Source organism: Herpailurus yagouaroundi, unplaced genomic scaffold (assembly GCF_014898765.1).
Source record: "Herpailurus yagouaroundi ecotype Mexico unplaced genomic scaffold, PumYag 186, whole genome shotgun sequence".
Lineage (NCBI taxonomy): Eukaryota > Metazoa > Chordata > Mammalia > Carnivora > Felidae > Herpailurus > Herpailurus yagouaroundi.
The window spans coordinates 28,338,121-28,362,783 of NW_024412417.1; the positions used below are offsets into that span (position 1 = coordinate 28,338,121).

The 24,663-nt window shown below is 38.9% G+C and overlaps 1 long non-coding RNA gene across 5 annotated transcripts in view; it reads left to right on the forward strand.

Annotated features, from left to right (window-relative positions):
- Positions 1-24,663, forward strand: part of LOC121042900 (uncharacterized) — a 254,016-nt gene that overhangs the window by 31,777 nt on the left and 197,576 nt on the right. For all 5 annotated transcript variants that reach the window (XR_005796516.1, XR_005796517.1, XR_005796514.1 and 2 more), the window contains exon 3: positions 18,086-18,212. This is a non-coding gene — a long non-coding RNA (uncharacterized LOC121042900). The remainder of the gene's footprint in view (positions 1-18,085; positions 18,213-24,663) is intronic.

Genomic DNA, 24,663 nt, shown 5'->3' on the forward strand with positions numbered 1-24,663 from the left:
CATTAAAAAAAGGTTTTGATTACTGACTGCAAGTATTCAAAGGATAGCCATGAAGAAAAAACAAGAGAACAATTCAGTATGACTTCACAAGATGGAATCAAGACAAAAAAAAAAAAAAAAAAAGAGGAAAGACCTGGCTGAGGTGTGGGGTAAAGATTAGCAGGAGAAACTGGTCATTGGAACTGTTCAAGATCAGGCTGAACCACAACATCTTGCATGTTGCACGAGGAATTAAACACCAGATTTATGAATCAACTTCTTTTGTGAACCATCGCCACAATTTTTTTTTGCTGCAACGTTCTCTGTACTATTATTTGAATCTTTAAATAATTCATTCGTGTTTTAGGTAAATTTATTTTAAAACTATATTCTGCACATTTGATATTTGATATTTTGTAATATTCATTAAAACACAAAAGTAACTATAAAAAACATACATCTGTCAGTAAACCCGAAACTAGATGCCTTCCAAACTTGATACTTCCTGGAAATTGTTAAGCCAAATGGAAGACAAGAACAAATACAAAACTACAACCCTGGGGCCCTGACTTCTATTCCTGTGAACCTTTTGTTCACTTGCCACCAAATAGTTTTTCTTAAAGAAAAAGAGGGTGCTTCGTGTGTGGAGTGGAGAATACCACTCTGCCTCTCTTCATGGGAGATCATAAGGGACTCCTCCACTTCTGCATTTGCTCATTCCTCTCTCACAAACCACCAGGACAATGGGTATAATCTGGGATGTATGGTATCCTACCTTTTCCTCACTCTTGCTGCCCTGGTTTTGCACCTCTCACACAAAGCATTGGCACTTAATTCTCGACTCCTGCTCTATTATCTTGGGGTGCAGGCTAAGACACCCCCCCCACCCCACCCCGACCTTTGTCTCATATGCATACTCCGTCTGCAGAAGTTACAATCCTGCCCCATGACCATGGTTAATTAGGGCAGAGAAGGGCACCTGGCCCCAGATGGATCAGTTTTCTTCTTGGGGAATTTGGAATTTCAACCTAGAGACAATGTATAGTTTTCTAGGGCTGTTTTTTTGTTTTGTTTTTGTTTTTAACAAAGTACCACAAACTGGGTGGCCAGTGGGGAGGAGCAGTGAATAGTTTGTTCCAGGGTCTGAGCAAAAAGCAGGAGGAAACTGCATATCCAATGAAGACTAAACAGTGACTAAAATAAAGGAAACTATACTGCAAGCATCTCAAATAGTATAGTCAGCAGAAGCGAATGCCTGAAGCAGCTGACTTTTATTACAGAGGCTGTAGACAGATGTAAAAATTTTATAATACCTGTTGATATCTTAAATATTCCTTAGGTATGTTATATACATTACTTAATGGAGAAATGAGAGCCATGCTTAATAGAGGAGTGCCTGAAAACAGCTTGATCAGACAGAAGTGCCTGTTCAATTCTTTTTTTTTTTTTTTTTCTTGAGACAGATAAAGAGAGGGAAGGAGAGAGAGAGACCAAGCAAGCATGCACTAGGGAAGGAAGGAGGGAGAGAATCTTAAGCAGGTTCTGTGCCCAGCACAGAGCCCAGTGATGCCGGGGCTCAATCTCACAACCACGAGATTGTGACCAGAGCCTAGATCAAGAGTCTGATGATTAACCAACTGAGCCATCCAGGTGCCCCCAGAAGTGCCTCTTCAAACTGAGGACCAATTTAAGATCTTTGCAGGTCTTAGGTTCTCTTGTTTTTAGAGTCTCAAATCATGTAAAACATATGTTAATAAGAGAAGTGGTACATTTTAACTTATATGTAACTATCATAAGATTTAATTGTCATTGGGTAGCTAACAAAATGTTGCATTCTGGAGGTGCCTGGTGGCTTAGTTGATTAAGTGTCAGGCTTTGGTTCAAGTTGTGATCTCATGGTTCGTGGGTTTGAGCCCCACATCAGGCTCTGCTTTGGATCTTCTCCCTCTCTGCCCCTCCCCCACCTTCTCTCAAAAAGATATAAACTTTTAAAAATGTTGCATTCTGTAGGTATAAAAATGGAATGTATTAATTCCTATTTTGTAATTTTCTTATTTTAGAGCCAATACATTTTGTTGCATTTTTGTGTGTCACAGGTGGGTTTTGCAAATTTTATAGGTTTAAGCATTGTGTTTTTGGTGCCTAGTGAAAGAAATTGGGTGTGTTTGTATCACAATGTTTTAAAATTTTTTAGTCAATTTATAATTACATTTTTAACAACTGAAAAACATAATACATAGTACAGTATTTACACTAATGCAGAATTTGCTTTGAAGAAGTGTCTGGAAGTAAGCCCATGTTTCCACAAGCATGAGTAGTTCTGTATTTAAGAAGCTACTATTAATAGCCTCTGCAACAAAAAAATAAGTTCTCATTTTAAAGAATACTTCATTACAAAGTAAACTAGACAAGCCACATTTCATAATTAGGCGACTTACATAAACATCAATATATCTGATTCAAACTCAAAATGTGTTTAGAAGCACAGCATACAGTCAGCCTAGTTATGTAGTTTCTACATTTTTGACATAAAATGAAACAAAATGAACCACTTCCAGGAAACCGAAGTAATAATAAGAAAATGATTAGGTATGGTTACAGATATTACATTTCCTGCTTAAAAATAAAAGGCAATTAAAACTGTTGCCATTTGCAGACATTTCTACTTTTCCTGAGTTAGGTTTCATCCGAAAGAGTGGGCTTGCTATTTCTCAGAAGGATGTGCTTCCCCAGTTCAATACAATTGTGTAAGATGATGTCTCAGCATTTGTTGGGGTTCCACGCTGGGTCAGGCATTTGTGAGTTCTCTCCCCCCTCAGACCTACCCTACCATTTCTGTTTCATTTAGCTCATGACTGGATACCATCCTGTTATTTTCCAACTGCTTTCTGTCTGACCCTTCAGAAGTGGTAAACTCTTTGAAGGATCATCTTTCAGCTTGTGTCTGAGTTAGGAACAGAACCCCACTTAGTGGAAGAATGGATGGTGTGTGGTTTTTTTGTACCAACGCATATTTGCCTTGTCTTTACTGGCTCAGATGGACACCCTGTTCTTTCAAGACTGCTGGCCTGTATTCAAGTTGTCCAAATCAGTACTTCTTGATAATAACTTGAATTAATTATCCTTTGTTCTCAATCTGTCAGTTAATCAGTCAATCTACAAGTATGGCGTGAGCTCCAATTACGTTCACAGTACTATTTTATTGAAGAGCAAACATACGTATATAATTCAGAAACAAGGGACTGAGTTGAATAAATGCAAATTTAAAATCTAAAATTTTGGGACAGATACTTAAAACAATGATATCCTGTGTTGGTGGATTTAAGGTGATGTAAGGTGAGGTGTGTGCTTTTATAGGTAGCTGCATAGGGTAGCATCTTTATAAAAATTGCCAATGTTTATCAAAGGCCTTGCAACTTTTCCCAAAAGGCAGCTTGGCACAGTGTTTAGGACCATTTACCTGCATTCAAAGCTCGGTTGCTCTGTGGTGTGACTGTGGGGAATTACTTAATCTTCCTCATCTGTAAAATAAGGGTAACAATAGTACCTGCCTGTTATAAAGCCAATATTCCTAAAGGACTGGTGTCCAGCAAACAGTTTGTGCTAAATAACCTTCTAAAATATCTCTGGACACCATATTTGCACTTGTAGAAACTGAGGAAATAATTAGAGATGAGAATAAGAATCTGAGTATAAGTATGAACATTTAAATATATCTTAAATATCAAACTTAATAGAAATGGTTCAATTCATTAAGGCATGTCCACATTACAGAGTATTATACAACCATTAAAAAATTGGGTTTTCAAAGCACATGGAAATGGAAACGTTCTCAGATATAATGTTACATTTTGAAAGCAGTATGTCAAATTACCGCCACATATTATGATCCTAATGTTGTTAGAAGGTGCATAGGAAAAATTCTAGAAAGAAATGTCAAGATGTTAATGGTAATTATCTCAGGGTATTGAAATTAGGAATATTTTTAAAAATATTTTGTTCTTTTTTAAATTTTATTTATTTATTTTTGAGAGAGAGAGAGAGAGAGAGAGAGAGAGAGAGAGAGAGAGCGAGCAGGGGAGGGGCAGAGAGAGAGAGAGACAGGGAGAGAGAATCCCAAGCAGGCTCAGTACTATAAGCATGGAGCCCCACACGGGGCTCGATCTCACAAACCTGGAGGTCAATACCTGAGTCAAAATCAAGAGTCAGGCACTTTATTGACTGAGCTACCCAGGCGCACCTTTTATATTTTGTTCTTTATCTTTTCCACCATTTCAAAATTTTCCACAAACATGGAGGAAAAAGTTAAAAAAAAAAAAAAGGTAACACAGGGAAAGGAAAAGACTTATATTACATAACTCCCCCCCCCCCACCAAGCTGCTGGATAAACATACAAAATTAGAATCTTGAATGTCTTCAAAGAATAGCAATTTTTAAAGCAAGATACAGTTTTAGATCTAATTAACTGGAGAGTATCTTTTTAGTAAACAGCATTATGTATGTATACATTTATCCTCCTTTTAAAAAAAGAACCTTAAAGTGGTGGCTCATGTCCTGGAAGAGAGTTGATGAAGCAAAAGCTGATGAGTTTTGGATAAATTCAACAATAACTCAAGTCAGTAGACCAGTAGGAACCAAAGCCAACTTTCAAGGGGGAAGAAAAAACTACAGACTGATGATCTTGGGAGTTGGTAAAGTAATTTGCAAAGACTAAATGTTATTGCAAATCTGACAACTGAAAGTACCAGAACTCACTCCATCATCTACCAGCTAAGTGAGAGAGTCCTCTTACTGGCTTTGGGGTGAGGGGGGATCACGTATTCCATCCTATAAATTCTCTTTCCTGAAGGGGTGAATTATGAGCTCAAATCCCCAAGTTTCTTAATGAAAATGTACCTTCAAATGTTTTGAAAATTTTTCTATTCTCATTTCCTGGCTTGGAAGAAGAAGTATACTTTCATGGTGGTTGTCCAAGGGATATTTACTGCCTAGGCAGTCCTACTTGGATTTCCTTAAAATAATAAGGAAGGGGTGGGGGGGGGCGGGGAGTGCTCCAAACACCTGCAAACCTGTTCACTGAATCAAAGAAGCAGCTTGGTAGCAAGCACAATAATTATCAATTGAGATGACTGAGGTGTATTTCTTTCTCATTTTTATAGTAGCTGTGTGCCTGTAATCCAGGAACCCTAGAGAAAGTTACATAGGCAACTGTTAAGGTTAAGGATATATCCTTTAAATAGGAATTAGGCATAAGATACATGCTCAGCCACTTTTAAAAAGAACGTGGTAATTGTAATTCATTTGAAAGGAAGCATTCTTAATTTATAACCTTTAAAAGAAACTGTCTTTATTATACTGCAGAGTATTCTAAGTGTGTATCATGGCTAATATTTTATGCATACGTTTTTTCAGTTGAAGGCATTTGCCATAATTCAGCTTTAACAAACTCTGTTCTCAGCTGTAACTCAGAGCATGACATATATCTGTTGTCCAGCTATAAATCTATGGTTGTTATTATACTTTTATGAATCTGATTCATGCAGAAAGCATTATCCCTGCAAGTTTAATTAAGGAGTTAGGAATTTCCCCATTTGAATTCCTAGCATTCTGTACACTTTATTGCATCTTCCCCCGTGAGCCCTAAATGAGATATTTGGATTACAGATCCTTAGAAGAATAAAATCCATAAGCTCTAAATCAGGGATGGGTAAGTGGATTTGATCCAGCTGTAGAACTGACTTTGATGGTTCAAATTGCACAGAGTCTCTTAAGGATTGGATCAATCATTAATATCTAACTTTTTAAAGCTGTAATTTTTGTTATTTGTTGGTATCAGGATATTAAGATGCGGTCTTGGTCTCTTGTTGTTTGGTTTCTTATTTCTGGGAAGCCCTCCAGTCTCTTATTTGGGTTGTGCTAAAGCCAGGAATCTGTGACTCAAGATTAATAAGGCAAAATCAGGTATGAAACAGAAGGAAATCTATGCATGACCTATTACATTAGACACTGTTACTTTTAATATAATGAGGTTGTGAATATTTGTGCATATGTGCAGTTGATTTTACAGAAATACATAGAAACTATACGTGTCTAATTTCCATTATATCTTTAGATAGGCTGCATATTTAGACATCTTGAATTCCCACCTCAGTTCCAATTTTTCATTCTGATGCTACAAATACAAGAGAATGATAGTAACTATACCAGCTCTTAGTTAAATACCAGCCCTAATCTAAGGGCTTTACCCACTAAATGCTCATAACTAGCCAGTGAAGTCATTATTATGATGATCCCTACTTTACAGATGAGAAAACTGAGGCAATGAGAGGTTAAGTAACTTGCCTAAGGTCAAAAAGCCAGTAAATGGAAGAGCTGTAAATATGAGCCCAGGCACGTCTAGCTCTGGAACTCACAGTCTTAAGCATTCTGCTATGCTGCCTGAGCTAATATAGCTCTGTCAGCACACGTTTATTGAGCATTTTAAACCAGTGCCACTCTATCCTATCAGAGAAGAGAAAATGTTGAAGACTATGTCCTTGACCCCAAGAAGCTTGCAGTCAGGTGAGGAGACAAGAAGTACACTCAGCGAAAATTACGGAGGAGTATATGTCATGTTAATAACATTTATCGGATGATTACTCTGGGTCAGCTGCCATGCTAATAACTAAATCCGTGTAACCACAGAAGGCACTATTTTTATCTCAGTTTTATGAGAGAGGAAACTGGAGGTAAGTAATTGAAGTCACACAGCTAGTAAGTAGTAGAGTTAAGATTTGAGCGTAGGCAGTCTGAGTCCGAGAATTTGCTCTTAGCCCTTATTTCCCACTGGATGTGAGAATGTCTTTAAATGTATGCAACATAGAGCAGAAAAGTGCGATCAGAGCTTAGTGAGGGTAGGAAGGGTGGAGAGTCCAGTTAACCAATTACTTAGCTAGTTAATTTATTCAGTATTATTGGTTATCTTCGTTATGTTGAGCCATACTGACATAGTTTTGGCTCTCTGATCTCAGTATGCTCTCTTTTGTGTCCAGATTTCTGCACATTTCCTGCCAAGAATATCCTTCATCCTCCGCCTCCCCTAGCACCAACCTACCCGCCAACCTTATCATCTCTCCTGCCTCTATTGTTGCCCCCCTCCACCATTGGGTGGCTAATTACGGGTCACCCTTGAGGTTTCAGCTTGAATCCCAAAACTCCTTTCTGCCCCTTCAAGATTTCAGGGTGCCTAGTCCCTTATAATCCCACCCCGTCATAGCACCTACCACACTGTGGTGTGATTGCAGCTTTTGTTGTCCATCCATCCACATCATGCCTGCTCTACCCCACCTCTCCCGACCAACACTCTCTCACCCACCCCAGTGATAGTCTTGGAGCTTCTTGAATACCAGAACTGAGTGTTACTTCCTCTATTGAACCGCAAGCTCCCACTACAATGCCGGACACATAATAAATGCTTTATAAATATATTTTTGATGACTCACGGAGTTCTATGTGCCAGGCACTGTGCCCATAAAACACTTGTCATGAGATAGCACTGAGTGAACATTTGTTTCCATGATCTCATTGAATTCCTAGAATAATCCTCTCAGATATGATTATTTCCATTTTACAGATAAGGGTACTGAGGCTTAAGAACATTAAATAACATTCTCAAGGTCACATGGTTAGCAAATGGGGAGTGGGAAGTAGACATCAGGTCTGTCGGATCCTAACCTGTGCTGCAGATGAACCAGCAGTGGCAATGCAGGTTCTAGAAGGCATGATGTAGTTCTAATAAGGCAAACAGATGAGGCAAAGGAGTCAGAAATCATCTATGTTCGTGGTTGGTGGGGAGGACAGCAGGTTTTTCACAGGGATGTGATGCACAGGCTGGATTGTGACCAGCCTCTTTCTTCAGGGAGGAATGAGGAGTCTTCTATAACCAGAGGACAAGGTGCCGGAAAACTAGTCAAACATACTTGGATTGGAGTGTCATGAGTAGAGCCAACCTACAACCTCCCTGCAAGGGAGGAACTGGCAGGACTGGAGCAGTGACAAAGGATATGCCCACCTTATTTCTAAGAGGTTGAGCTTCCTAGGGAAGAGTGGCCTTATCAAACCCTTGGAAGATTGTTAAGTTAGTGTGAAGGCAGGCAGCAAATCACTTGGCAAAGAGAAGGAAATGATCCCCGCTCCATACTTTATGAGAAACAGGAGTCCAAGCCTTTTCTTTTGTTAGCACCTCTTCCAATCTCCTGCCATACGCAGTTGAGCAGAGACATGAAAAAATGGAAGAGTAAGCACAACATCCTTTAGATACCCCTCTTTCTTCTCAATCTCTTCCTGTGATGCCTGCCATTTTACCTATTATTCATATAAAAATGTTATTGTTATTTATATGCCAGATGCTACATTATATGCTTTCTCTTAAATGCATATTTTATTTGGTCCTTCCATGATGAAGGGTGTTATGTCCACTTTCTAGATAAGACAATGGAAGATCAGAGATGCTAAGTGACTGGTCCAGTTCCATGGGGTGTAAGTGTCACCTAAGAATTAACCCTTGTGGATCTGACCTCAAAGTCTGTGATCATAACCACTATCACAGAGAATAAAATAATAACTACTAAATAGTGCCTCCTCTGACTCAAGCACTTTACATACATAATGCATAAAAATATAATAAGATATTTGCTCTAATCATTTACTCCATTCTGAAAAAGTAAGATTTGTCTAAAATTCACTTGCTGTCTTCTCTGCAGTAATTTCTTCCCTCTATTTTCCACTGCCTTATTTTCTAATTGCACATTCAGAAGGGATGTGGTATCTTAAGGATTTTCTAAGTTATTAGAAATTCTATTCTATTCTCATTTACACACTCACATCCATCTATCAGAACAACTTCACAAAAAAGCTTTAGAAATAAATGTTTGGTGCCCGTGCACTTTCAGGCCCCTTTTAATGAGAAATGGACAGGCGATTATGCCATTACGTGGTACATCCTATTCCTGGAAGCCATCTTTAGCTGTTCAGGATAATGTATCTCTAACATTGCATCAGACTCTTTGTTCCATAGATGCTATTTTTTAGAGTTTTATGAACAGCAAATGGCTCCTGAGGAGAACATTGTCATTGCTCAATCTGGATTTTCCAGCAGTTTAGGGGTAAGGATGATAAAGTGCCCATAGGGCAGTGCCAATTTGAAAAGGATGATTAACTCCAGATTTTCCATCCTTGGGACGTTGTGAAAGCCTGGATCACGGTCTGATGTGTTCCAGATGATGTGCAAGGATGTACAAACATGCAGGCTTCCATTATGAGGGAGAGTAGGGACAAAAGAGTACATTCTTCATTCATTTAATCAACCAACGAATACATAGTGAGTGCCCGCTCTGTATCAGGAACTGTTTGATGCTGAGAATACAGAGTCCCTACCCTCAGGTCATTTACATCCTCTGAGAGAGGACAGGCAGTACATAAATAAGTAAATTACATACTATCAGGAAAAATAAAGCAGGATTAGGCAACAAGGAGTGATATGGGTGTGACATGCTATTATGTACATGCTTTTATATAGAAAAGAAAAGGCATCCTTCAGGTTATACTAGCAGAGACCTACAGGAAGTGGTGGAACAAGACTTGCAGATATTAGGGAAGAGTGTTCCAGACAACCATGGCAAAGTCCCGGGGATGAGAGTGTGTTTGGTGTAGCAACACGGATGCCCTTGTGGCTGAAAAAGAGTGGGTAAGGAGGAGAGTGATAGGGGGCATCAGCAGAAAAATGGAGGTGAGGGACAGAGGAAGGTTGAGGTGTAGACCAGCTAGCTTCATATAAGCCTTGGTGAAGAATCCGGATTTTATGCTGTATGGATTGAACAGCCACTGCAAGGGTTTGTGCAGAGGAGTGACACGATCCGACTTACCTTTTTGAAGGCTTCCTCTGCCTGCTCTGTGTAGAATACATGCAGGAGCAAAAGTGGAAGCAGGGAATCCATAGGTTGGAAGCTGTGTTAGTCCAGGCAAGACATGGTGCTGCTTGCAGCAGAATTGTCATGGTAGAGATGGTAAGTAGGGATCAAATTCTGGGTATTTAAAAGGAAGAGCTTATAGGATTTGCTAATAGGTTGAGTGTGAGAGAAATCGAGATTTGGACCTGCATACCTGGAAGAATGGAGGTGGTATTTAGTAAGAAAGGAAAGATTTCAGAACTAACATTATCTCCATTTTGGACGTGTTTGTTGTAAGATGCTTGATCAACATCCATGTAGGGTAACAGAGGAGGCAGTTAGGTAGTGAGCCTGGAGGTCAGGGACAGGTTTGGGCTCAAGGTTTAAATTTTTTTTTTTTTAACGTTTATTCATGTTTTGATAGAGAAAGACAGAGCGTGAGTGGGGGAGGGACAGAGAGAGAGGGAGACAGAATCTGACACAGGCTCCAGGCTCTGAACTGACAGCACAGAGCCCCACACAGGGTTCGAACTCAGGGACCGTGAGATCATGACCTGAGCTTAAGTCAGACACTCAACTGACTGAGCCACCCAGGCGCCCCCGGCTCAAGGTTTAAATGTAGGAGTCATGAGCTTGTAATTAATCCATGAGACAAGATGAAATCATCTAGGCAAGAGTTGCCAGGAAAGTCAGTTCTCAACTGGGCTCTTCAAGGGATTCAGTTATGTTATCATTTTGGTGTAAAAATTCCCCACGTGAGTTGCTTTCAGCCCTTCGGAGAGCACAGTGCTTCCCTGCTTTTCCCAAAATAATTTAGTTTAAAATGAGTTAGTTCAAGCTAACTCCAAATTTTGTTTCTAATGTTCTTAGAGACTTAATAGACAGCAGCAAAGCAGATGGTATGCTTTATACATCAACAGAACAATTTTGAGCAGTTTTCTTGTTCTACCTGTTACAAAGTAAATCACTGTGGCCCAACCATACTGTAGTGCATGCAAAATAACCATTTCTCCCAGATATCCACCAGTGTCACAAGTGTGTTTCTGGATTCTTCTTGGTGGTAGTGGAAGCTACCAAGATCCCAAAGCAATTTTGCCTTATGGTCTATGACTTCATCCTAAATATGTTTAGTAAAGCAGAGGTGTGAAAGGAGAGCTGTGGATACTCCAGCTAGGGGTATCCACTAGTATCCTGTACTGGGAAGGCAAGTGAGGGAATGCAGATTAAACCACACTTCTGAAAGTGAATGGTGGCTACATGCCTATTTACCTCTTGTACCACCCAAAGCAAAGATGTTGCAGTGATTGTGAAAGGGAACGGTTGAACTATTTTACACAAGCCCCATAAATGGGATCTAGTATGGCACAGATGAGATTTAGAGTGTTTGATTCAATGGAATAGGGAGATACAGATACATTTAACCCGAAAAAAAGAGTTTTGTGTGTTTGCACATGCATACATGTACATGCTCATGACTGTATTACTTTTTAAACATGTGCGAGCCTCAATTTTTTTCAAGCACAAGGGCAGTGTTGGGTCCCAGCGTCAGAAAGACTGGCTTCCTGACCTGGTTTTCAAGCAGATGGCTAGGTGCAGAAGAACAAGGCAGGAATCATTGACCAGGACAGAAATGAAAGATGGGAGTCTTGGTGAAAAGGCTTCATATCAGACTAGGCAAAGGACCAATGGCAGGCCAGAGTTAAGTTGACTTAAAGTTTGAGTCAACTTAAATGCTTTTTAATGGTTTCTGATGAAGGATCAAATTGGTCATAGGGCCTGGAGAATAAAGCTGAGTCTGCAGGAGGGGACCAATTGTCTCTGAGTATGGGTGGGAGGAAGGATACGGACTCAGAGAATGAAGCAAGTGCTCGCAGAAGGAATTGGTGTCACTACCTTTTTTTTTCCTCAACGGTAGCTGCTTTTAGCTGTTTGCTCACCTGTGTGTATGGTTCTATCCCTACAGGAAGAGAATCATATTTTTCTTAATGGCACACTAGTTTCCTTGGCATGATGCCAAAATTGCAGTCTCCTAAAACAACAAATTGAGTTACACACTGAGGAAGGCTGGTAGACACTAGAAATTTCATTTGGAAGCTGAGTTATCCAATGCAGTGGTTTCCAGAAGGTTCAAATAATCTTGCAATTATGGTGCCTGAATCCCTTTGGAGGGCCTTCTGTGATATCTTTAACTGTCAGTTACAACGTTTAAATGAAGACAGCTGTAATTTGAAAGTAGAGTACTTAGATGGTAGGTACACAGCAAATATTATGGATTTTTTTCTGTAAGTTCTCTTGCTTAATATTAGCAGGGAGCAGCAGATAAATCGTATTTTTTTTCTCTGAACTTGCACCATGTGGCTATTGCTTTAATTTTGACTACAATGCTAATAGCTTGGTAAAATACTTAATTTTACCAGAATTAAATCTTGGTACCTTTTTACCCCCATGATTATAGTACAGTTGTTGCTATTATAATCCTAAATAATTATCAACAATGATTTAATTTTAAACTAAAATATTATGAAATTTAAAATACCCCTCAGTGTACAATTATATTATGAAAGATATTAAGACAGTGCTCTCTATCAGTAAAGTGTGTCCAGAATGCTGATTTTATTTATTCGTATGAGCTTTCAGATGAAAGAATACATAGGCTATTTCACTGAGAAATTAAAGAACAAATTTAGATAATTATAATTTACATTCTTTTTTTAATGTTTATTTTTTAGAGGGAGAGAGAGAAAGAGAAAGAGCATGAGGTGGGGAGGGTCAGAGACAGACAGAATCCCTCCAGGTTCTGAGCTGTCAGCACAGAGCCCAACTCGGGGCTCGAACTCATGGACCACGAGATCATGACCTGAGCCAAAGTCAGATGCTTAACCTACTGAGCCACCGAGGTGCCCTTAATTTAGGTTCTTAAACTTTTTCTTTTACATAATACCCAGATAACTAAGGTCAAAAGGAGGCTTTGATGAAGGATTATCTAAGTGTCTGAGTTTTTAATTTTATTCTCTGAATGTACACATGTAGTCAAAACATCTAATATTTTATGGAAATTTATTAATTCTCAATTAAAAATGACCCTTTTTTATTTTTATTTTCTTTTTTTAAACAATTTTTTAAGTTATTTATTTGTTTTGAAAGAGAAAGAGAGCACAAGTGGGGAGGAGAAGAGAGAGAGAGAGAGAGAGAGAGAAAGAGAATCCCAAGCAAGCTCCACACTGTCAGCATGGATCCTGATGTGGGGCTTGAACTCACAACCTATGAGATCATGACCTGAGCCAAAGTCAAGAGCCTTAACAAACTGAGCCACCCAGGTGCCCCTAAAAATGACACTTTTTAAAAAATGTATATTTATTTTTGAGAGAGAGAGAGAGAGAACACAAGGGGGGAGGGGGCAGAGAGTCAGAAACAGGCTCTGCACTGACAGCACAGAGCCCAATATGGGACTTAAACCCATGAACCACAAGATCATGACCTGAGCCAAAGTCAGACGCTCAACCAACTGAGCCACCCAGGCACCCCAACAGGACCTTTGAAGAAAACCAATATATTAACATAAACAAAAAGAAGAAACTAAAAATCATCTATGACCTTGCATTCTAGGGATAGCAACTGTAAGCATGTAGGTATCTAATAGTTGATAGATTTCAGTTTGAAATATCAAAAAAGACCACTCCCCAAAAGTCTCCATATATATATATACATATATATATATGTATATATATATATATATATATATATATATATATATATATATGTATACACACACACAGAGAGAGAGAGAGAGAGAGAGAGAGAGAGAGAGAGGAATATGACAATACTTGTACAGATTTTTAATAGAGAATGATTTAATTACAAAAATCTGTGTGTCTTCCAGTGCCTGCACCTTGAGTTAAAAGTTTCCTTTTAGATTCTGATTTCTGGTATTTTAAATAATTCATTTAAATTCCTTGACTTTTTAATATTTCCCAATTGGCTGTAATTAATCTCAGAAAACTCTAGGACCTCGGGGTAGAACCAGACTTTGAAAGTAATCCAGTTGACTCCTGATTCCCATGCCAGACCTCTTCTTCAAGTAGTTCTGCCCGTGTTTTTCAAGCGTGGACTTGATTGCTTCTTTAATGAAAGACTCACTTCCTTTTGGGGATTTTCCATTCTTGAAATAATTTTGACTGCTTGAAAAGATTTCCATAAGTTGTTTTACAGACTATCTATTTGCTCTGCAGCCCTCAGAAGCTTCTGAGAAAGTTCAGTCCTTCTTCTGTGTGACAGCAGCCCAACCACAAAATTAAACACAGCCGTAAATTGCCCCAGCCTCTCAGCTGCTTTCCTCTTCTTTAGCATAAGTGCTACACATTCCCTGAGGCTCCTTTTATATTTCAGTCTTAAAACACCTAACAAGAAGATAGCTTTCCCCCATTATCATAGAAACTCTCAGGTTCACAAAGGAGTATCATTTAAATTAGATACAAATTTGTCATGAAAAATAATTATAGTATTTATTTTTTTGTTGAGAGATAAAATTCAATGAATTGCTATGCCGAAGTTGGGCAGTGTAACATGCAATATTTTTCTTTCAGTTATGTTTTATTGGGCTATTAAAACTCATACTTAATTCAATAAATTGGATTTTCTAAAGGCCTACTTAGATTCATTTGGTATATTTATGGACCACCAACTATTGGGTGTGGGATAATCGTGAAATTTTTAGCCCCTTAACTATTCCAGCACATTATTAATGCAATATATAATTTCACAAATTATCTAGTACCAAGATCTAGCTCTTTGAATACACTGCATTTAAAAGCAAAAAGCTCCAAATCTGCATACTTAATTATACAGCATTATCATTTCTATCCCTAATTCTTTAATCAAAACAGTCATTAGCATTGCAAATAATAAAGGAAATTGGATTATGAAGGAAATAAAGATTAGTGACTCTAAGATCAGATAGCTGGTTTGCAAGTCAGGTTGATACTGGGCTTTATTTTATTATTCAAATAAATAATGTAACTACCTTGTCATAAACCTTTTCAGTTTTAAGGATAAAGCACTAGATGTTTTTGTTTTCTTTGGTGCAAATTTTGCATGAAATCCGTGGGTAGCTAGAAGTATAACTGTTCACACATTTTAACAGAATGGCCTATAGCATCACGACTCATCCCAAATTGGGGACAGTGATTTGGAAGGTATCATTTATGAGAATGGTTTTTGCTCCGTTCACTCAAAGGCATATCATTTTAGGTTCCAAGTTTTGAATGGTTATTTGTGTGGCTGGAGTCCCTGGAGTTCAAGTATTTTTATTTTCACTATTCAACCAAAAGCACTGCCTTACAACTAAACATGCATTCCAAGTAATTCAATGAGAAGAAACAGAGCAGTACTTGGTAGAACTATAAATAAAATTAATTAAGGCTCCTACCAAGGCAAAGTCTGGCAAAGAGTCCTGTGTCAGCTCCCACCTCCAAGGCAGTCTTACTCTGTGCCCTGGAGGCTGGAGAGATTCACTGGGCCTGTGTCTGCATAATGCAAAAAGCATCTCTGCTATTTAGACTTCTCGATTGTACATATTAGGTATATAAATATTAATAAAAAATTTCTGCCCTTAAATATTACATGTCACAGTTAATATTCTGTACTCTGTCTGGATATCAGGTTTTCAATATTTGCTGTTAGAACTTTATTAATAAATGTGAGGCTTGTTTTTCCCTTTGTGGGAATTTTATGTGGAGTGCTATGTTCAAACTACTAAGGGGCAAAAATAAAATAGGCCCTTCATTTACTGATGGGAGATAGGAATGTAGCATGTGCCCTACAGTTTTAGCAATATAAGATATTACTGAGATAAATGTTATCTTAGACACAGTGGCTTTCATCTTGTATTTAACATAGGAGAGGAATGTTTTGCTGTGACAAGGGGCCACAGAGGCTCACCGTGTTGAAAAGCTAGAACACCAAGATACCAGGGATGCCTTAAGAAGAGCGTCCTGCAGGGGCGCCTGGGTGGCGCAGTCGGTTAAGCGTCCGACTTCAGCCAGGTCACGATCTCGCGCTCCGTGAGTTCGAGCCCCGCGTCGGGCTCTGGGCTGATGGCTCGGAGCCTGGAGCCTGTTTCCGATTCTGTGTCTCCCTCTCTCTCTGCCCAACCCCCATTCATGCTCTGTCTCTCTCTGTCCCAAAAATAATAAACGTTAAAAAAAAAAAAAAAAAAAAAAAAAAAGAAGAGCGTCCTGCATTGGTAGGAGACACAAAGGTGGCGGCTCTCAACCCAGCTGCCCATTATAATCCCCTCAGAACTTTACAAAATACTGATGCCTTGGTCTTCGCCCCAGGGATTCTGATTTGACTGATTTGAGGTAAGGGTTGGGCATTGGAAATTTTTTAAGTTTCTCATGTGATTTTATTTTTTTTTATTTTTTTAACGTATTTATTCATTTTTGAGAGACAGAGAGAGACAGAGCATGAGCGGGGAAGGGGCAGAGAGAGAGGGAGACACAGTATCCGAAGCAGGATCCAGGCTCTGAGCTGTCAGCACAGAGCCTGACGTGGGGCTTGAACCCATGAACCATGAAATCGTAACAGAGATCATCACCTGAGCTGAAGTGGGATGCTTAACCGTCTGAGCCACCCACGTGCCTCTCTCGTGTGATTTTAATGTGCAGACACTATTGAGGACAGTTGTTCTGAAATCACTCCTGACAGAGATTAGAGATCTAATCTGATTCTGTAATTTTATTTTATTTTATTTTATTTTTTTTATTTTATTTTATTTTATTTTTTTTTATTTATATATGAAATTTATTGTCAAATTGGTTTCCATACAACACCCAGTGCTCATCCCAAAAGGTGCCCTCCTCAATACCCATCACCCACCCTCTCCTCTGTAATTTTAAAATCTAATGTGGTACTATGATTAAATTTTAAAGTATGGTCCCTAAGAGAACTCTAGACCTGCAAAATAACCTGTGCAAAGAGATTCTATGGTCACATAAACTTGGGAAATGTTATGTATCTCATCATTTTCTAGGAGAAACTCAATTTTCCTTGACTTGTTCAAGACTAATGATAAAGACACTTGTCGTACCTAGTGTTTCCCAGAATTTTTAACCAGGATCCTCATTTTTTTTATAACATCCATTATAATCCCATGAAACTAGCATTCTGTAGTCCACATATTGGTTATGCTGCTTTATGTTTTGAATTATTTCTGAACTCTGTGTTTAAAAAAGAAAATTAAAAGAATGTCCCCATTAGTTGCATATTTATACACTATACCACAAAATGCATGAAATTCCTATTGGCCACATGGTCTTAGATTGGTAAATACTGTATCTGTGGCTGTTGAATAAAGTGTATGTTGGTGTGACCCTTACTGGAGATACTTCTTACCTGGGGCTATTCCCATTGGACTTGGTATTTACTGATGCAAAGGGCCTGGTATTAAGGTAATCCATCACTCATGCCCTATACGACAATAAGCAGAGAAGGGCTGCGGGGGTCTTGTTGGAAAGTTACCATCTTACTAGTTACTTAATTATTTGAACTGATCCTCTATGCAGCTTCAGTCATGAATTCCCTGTCTTAAAATGCTTTTCCCTGTCTTAAAATGTCAAAAACATTATGGAATGTGTTTCTTGGGCAGGGAAGAAAGCTGGAAGATTTGGAGATGTGGAAAAAGTGGAGAATGGAATGATCAGGGTTGTGGAGATATAACCAAGAGAGGGGGGTTTTACTGACAAAGTCAGGCAGAGGGGGGTGGATAAATTGGCCTTACGGCTGGCGAAGGCAATAGACATGTCATTTATCATTTCTCCTTGGGTAGAAACGAAGATGTGACTAGAATACAAACCAAAAAGCAAAGCTACCCTTGCTGTCTGTTCACTTCACATCTCAGGTGTTGTCTCATTTGGTTCCTTGGCCGCATGCCAACTTGGTCTCCTCCTGTGCTCATTTCCTTTCCTTCGCTTCTAGAACTGGTCTCCCTCAGGTTGGCAAAGAGACTCTTTTTGCCTTTACTCTCTCATGGTGGCCTGTGCCCACTTACTTCCATTATGAAGGTTTCTTCTGTTTTATCCTAACTCTATTATCTTTATATTAAAAACATAACTAATAAAACTTTGTATTTACTGTAATATCTTTAAGAGTAAGAATTTTATTGTCTATTCATGTGTCCCCAGATCATGGAAGACACCTAACAGAGTGTCAGCAAATGTTTATTAAACTACATTAATTGACTGATCCCATAACACTTAAAAGACCTATTAGAGAGGTGGAGTCAAGTCCAGTAAGAAACACCACCAAAAGGTATAGTGATTTGTATTTCTCATGTACGCTTAAAAAGATCACTCTGATTCTAAAAATGGTGAATATTTATTGTAGAAGATTTTTAAAATAAAGAAAGAAATGAAGAATATAAAAATGATGTGTAAACTCACCACCCCAAAATAACCATTTTAAAGTCTGAGTATTTCCTTTCTGATCTTTTTCTATGCATTGGTACAGGTCTGTCCATCTCCCTATCTATATCTATCTAAAGTATGCTTATAAGAGAATGTGGATTATACTGAAAAAAGTGATTTTTGTACCCTTTTCCATTTAAAGTTATATTCTTTCTTTTTTTTTAATTTTTGTTTTTAATGTTTATTTTTGAGAGAGAGAGAGAGAGAGAGAGAGAGAGAGAGAGAGAGAGAGAGAACAAGCAAGGGAGGGGCAGAGAGAGAGGGAGATACAAAATCTGAAGCAGGCTCCAGGCTCTGAGCTGTCAGCACAGATCCTGACGTGGGGCTTGAACCCACAAACTCTGAGATCATGACCTGAGCTGAAGTTGGATGCTTAACTGACTGAGCCAACCAGGCTCCCCTAAAGTTATATTCTTTCATTTGGCAACTATCTAGAGGGCGTAATACCATGTACCAGGCACTATTTGAAGGTCCAGGGGTACACTAGTATCCTGAATGTTTGTCTAAAAAATTCATTTTTAATGACTTACTAATATTTCCTAATTGAGGTTAACCATAATTCATAATTGAATTGCTTGTTGTTGTTGTTACCATTTCACACTATTATTAATAATTCTGCAACAAGTACCCTCATTGATTAATCTTTGTGTTCTTCTCTGATCACTCACTTAGGATAGAAGGGAAGTTAGGAGGGTAGCCATCAGATTATACAGCATAAACTGTTCAAAAAATTATTGTGAGATGCTTCTACAAAGGCAAATTATGCAGATAATAATATACAAATATTTTTATAATACTAATAATTATTGGTAATAATTTGTAACCTTGCCCCAGTAGTGTGTCAGAGTAACTATCCTGCCACCCTCACTGGTATTAACTTGTATTTAATTGTTAAATATATTTGTCTGCCTATGGATTGCCTCATATTAGAATCTGTTTATTCCAGTAGGTCTAATGTTCACATTTGAATGTAAATATATAATCTTTGTTTTTCCATTCATTTCTGTTGATATTCACTCATTATTACCGTTCAGAAAATACAGACTTTAAAAGAAACTCCTGAAACCTATTTTTAAGGATTTTCTTTTGAGGATCTAAGTTGTATTGTAGCCTACTGCAAAGTCCCAGGGTTTTCAGAATGGTTTCTTGCTAGTTGCTTTCCTTGGTTAACATATTCAGTTCAGGTGCTTACATTTAGCGGAGGTACATTAAACAAGGCAGATGTTCGGTGAAAGTCAAGTGTCCTTCAAAGAGTAATAACAGCATCCCAGGGGCTCCCTTAGAGTGTGAAACCTTCTCTGAGACTCAGCGTAATAATTTGTTGGGAGAATCCTGTTGCATCAGTCTCTTCATGGAAAAAAAAATCCAGCTTAACCTAGATCAGCATATGGCATTGCTGTCCAGTGTGGAATGCTATCTCTGCTTTTAGACATATGAATGGAAAAGGACCAGGTATTGTCATAGAGAACAGTTTTAATCCCAATCACTAATATAAAATTATCAAATTCTGAAGGCAAATTATCAACTTATTGAAGGGAAAATACATCCAAGGACAAGAAATGCCATTCATCAAGACTTTCTCAGTGTTAATGTAGTCTAAATGGAATGGCATTTAGTTTAATTAAAGGAAGCTAAAAAAAATAACTGGATGTATTCTCCATCTTCGAAGTTCACCATGTCGATGATGCAATAAGAAATTAAGGGGGGGGGTCAGCTGGTGTTAAGAGCTAAGTGTCTTTGCTTTTGGCACACAAGGCGGGGCTAGTGGATGGCTCCATGTTTGGAGTGACTCTGAGTCTAGTTTTACAGTTTCTTCTTATTGGGCCTTTTTTTCCCCTCCATAGTTTGCTTCTTTGCTTCCTATGAACACACACACCTTAGAATTTGTTTCACTTGTTTTTTCTGTTGCTTCTGTCATGCAACCCAGAGGTCAAAGAGCAGATCTGCATAGGACAAATTAGGATTTCTCAACCTTGGCACCATTAGATGAATAGTTGTCTGTTGAGTAGGGCTGTCCTGTGCATCATAGTATTTTTAGCAGCATCCGGGGCTTCTGCCCACTAGCACCCACCTCTTTCCTAGTTGTGACAAACAAAAATATTTGCAGACATTGCCAGATGTCCTTTTAGCAGCAAAAGTGTCCCTGGTTGGGAACCATTAGAATGAAGTCGAGTAAATGTAGCCCAGTTTTCATAAGGGGTCCTCTACTTCACCTCTTGGCAGAGCACATTCCATTGTCTACCCAACAGTCATAGTGGTCTTCCCTAAAGTAAACTCTTGTCCCCTCCCTACTTAAAACATTCTGATGGCTTCTCTTGGCACTGCAATAAAATCTCAACTCCTTGCAACATTTTTTTAAGACCTTCCGTAATCTTGCGCCAGCTCACTCTCTGACCTCATAGGTTACCCCACTTCCTTCCCTCACTCTTCTGCATTTATCCTGGTTGGAGTACCTCAAAGAGGCCTTTTCTGCCCATCTCTGAAAATAGCGCCTCCTTCCTTCCAGCCACACTGTTACATCATCTGTTTTATTGTTCTCTGTAAGTGCTTATTACAGCCTGAGTTTGCTTGGTATCTCTGTTTTATTATTTTATTGTTTTTTTCCCCAAGTACAGTAGAAGATAAACTCTATGGGTGCAAAGGGCATTTCTATTTGTTCACTACTCCCCTTGCCCAATGCCTAGGACAAACCCAATTCTTTATAGGTGCTCAAAAAATATACTGTGAAAAAAAATAAATAAATGGGTACAAGTAGGCAGAGGTAGAGACTCAGTATGTATATTTTCTCTTTTTCCATATTCAGAGTTGACAATTTAGTAATATTTAAAATATTTCAAAGAGTTAAACCAGTACCGAGAACAATGTAAACATCCTCCTGTATCTATTATCCAGACAATGTGATCTTGAGGTGCAAAGGAGGAAGTGTGCCATTATGAATTTGACAGAATCAGTGTGCATATGTAAACAGTATTTTAAAAATTCATCCTCAAGACTTTTTCCATCTATATAAGCCAACATTTTTGTGTTGAGTACTCAAGTGTGGAATGCTGAAAAGAGTAAAATTCATTTCCCACCATCAAGGGGCTCACAGTCTGATGGGTGCACAGGCACAGAGAAGGACACCATTAAAGACAATCTGAGTAGTGCTTCAATGTGAAATGAAGCATCAGGGGCTAGGGGAACACTTCAGAGAAACTCTGGAACAGGCAGGAGCTGGAGTATATGTGTTGGGAATCAGGAGCTGGAGTTTATGTGTTGGGAATCAGGGAAGCCTGACCAGAGTTCTAATTCGCAGAGTACTCTGATGTATTTGGGTAGAGAATCCCTCCCATGATTAGAGAAAGGAAGGTGCCTCATTAAGTAAGGAGTAGCTTTGGGAATTGGCTGTGCTCCATGGCCCCAGGAGCCTCCAGATTTGGAAGGCCTTTCTTCACTTCTTTTTCTTTCCATTTTGCCTTGATATATGTATAACACCCAGAGTTTCCAACTTCCAAAAAACCTCCTGAACCAGGAAGAAAAGAAATTTGCTTTGGAAGAACAAACATTTGTGTATTGCCATCAACTGCCTTTTCACTGCCACGGCTAGACAAATCTGTACCATCTAATAGTGATATAATACCAATACTCTGCCCTCAGTGACAAGTCTAGTATAAATATGGTGCCCAAATGTTTCCTCTCATTTTTGAGTATGGTTCTATTTACGTGGGAGCAGTGGGTTTTTTTTTCAGGTATTTTCTGTAATTCCAGAAAATGTATCTAGGGTCTTGAGGTGTAGGTATGTAATGGGAATCCTATAAGAGTGTATTTTTTCAAGTTTATTTATGTATTTTGAGAGCGAGTGAGAGAGAGCATGAGCAGGGGAGGGGCAGAGAGAGAAAGAGGGAGAGAGAGAATCCCAAGCAGGCTCCACACTGCCAGTGCAGAGCCAGATGTGGGGTTCGAACTCACGAACCCTGAGATCATGACCTGAGCCAAAATCAAGAGTCGGTTTTTAACCAACTGAACCACCCAAGCACCCCTCCTTTAAGAGCGTTTTTTTTTTTTAATTTTTTTTTCAACGTTTATTTATTTTTGGGACAGAGAGAGACAGAGCATGAACGGGTGAGGGGCAGAGAGAGAGGGAGACACAGAATCGGAAACAGGCTCCAGGCTCTGAGCCATCAGCCCAGAGCCCGACGTGGGGCTCGAACTCACAGACCGCGAGATCGTGACCTGGCTGAAGTCGGATGCTTAACCGACTGCGCCACCCAGGCGCCCCTTAAGAGCGTTTTTACAAAATATTTTTGAGAGAAAGTTTATGACATAGTGAGTCCCACTTATTAGTTCTTTAGTTGGGTGTTTGCTCAGTGTGGTTTGATTGATCGGGTTCTTCATGGAACAGCAACCAGGTCAGTGAACAATTCTTGTAGATATTACATCGCAATACGACAGAAGAGCTCAAAAGGCAAATGTCTCTCAGATTAATGTCATATATGAGAGGCAATTCATACTCTTCTTGATTTTAGGGGTGAGTGGGAGCTATGTACACTTTCCCCCAGTTATGTTTTGCATGTGCTTTCAAGTAGTCAAAGTCATTCGGATATTGTTAATTTGCGAGGACACACAGAGGGTTTCAAATGGGTGGTAGTTGAGAATGTTCTCCTTATTTGAAGATGACTGAGTAATCGTCCTGAGAGTAAGACTCCTTCCTTTCCTCTTATTCTGCTTAAAATTCTAACTATCGAGAGTTGAAGATGAAAGTGATTTGCTCATTACTCTTCAGCTCTTCTCTCATCCCCCACTTTTTTTTTTTCTTTTTTTGTAACTTCTGTGCCTCTAGTTGTGTACTGAGATGGCTTTGGTGGCCCTTGCTTGTGTTCCTGTTTGTTGAATTTGTGCAGGATTTTCTCAAACTGCTTTTCTGATACCCTGCCTCCCGCACAAGCAAAATGGTCACATACTCTCGGCAGGGCTCTGGTAGGGAGTCCGCAATGAGGAACTTCTCTTCTTCCTCAAGGATTAACGATACTCACTTTCTAGTCTGTTCCTGTCCCTGTGGATACAAATGTCAGAATCCGTATTGCTGGTGGCATTTGAAATGGTACATGCACAGTTCAAGAGGCATAACTGTTTATCCATTAATCACTCTGGGCCACCAGTCAAAATATTTTCTCTGCAAAAATGCCTTTCCTATTTTGTACCAATTAATATTGGATGGAACTCAAGAGTCACAGTTAATATGTGGCAAAGCTTTCATTTGCTGTCAGGCACGCAGACATGAAAAATGCTCAATGCAATATTTTAATTAATAAAAATATGCTGAGAAGTGTATTTTTCTGAAGTAGATTTTTATTACACTTCATTACATTTCCAAATTTAATGGACACATATATTATGTCCTGTCACCATGGGAACCACATCAAGAGAGGCTTTTTATAGGCTATTGGATGTAGTTATAAAACTCTCACAAAGACAAAATTGTTTCTTGTAACTTTAAAAGAAGCTGTGCTCATTTACAGTATGTATAATTTATTGCAGTGCTTGAGGCAATAGAGGAGGTCTTTATTTGATTTAGAGACTAACACTTCTCTTTATGAAGCTCTTAAGTTTTCATTATTTCGGGTCTATGTTCATGAAGATAGAACTTGGCTTATTATAAAAGTAAATAAAAACCATGCAAACTTTGTGTAACATGAAAAAGATGAAATTATTTTTTATAACTGTTTTAAAAGCAAACTGTATTTAAAAACAAAAATTTCCAAACACATATAAAAGTGGAAACTACAATGAACCCCAATATCCAGCTTCACTAGCCATCAGTGTTATCTGTACTTACTTCTCCTTGCCCACCACCACATTTGATGGCTAAAGTGTTCTAAAGAAAATCTCAGACGTTGTATCATTTTACTACCCAATACTTTAGTATGCATGTTAAAAATTGGAGGGGGCAAGAAAAGGATCACACAGTGAACAAGTTTCTATGTTCAACAACCAAAAAAAAAAATCATAAAACAATATGACACAACAGAGACCAGACATATAGATCATATTAATAAACATAGCAGGCTTTCCTCGCTTATTACAAAAGGAAAAAAAATGGTTTTCTGACTGTCCACCAAAGCAAAATCTTGCTCTCCACTGTTTAAAAGGGACATGCTGGGGCGCCTGGGTGGCGCAGTCGGTTAAGCTTCCGACTTCAGCCAGGTCACGATCTCGCGGTCCGTGAGTTCGAGCCCCGCGTCGGGCTCTGGGCTGATGGCTCGGAGCCTGGAGCCTGTTTCCGATTCTGTGTCTCCCTCTCTCTCTGCCCCTCCCCC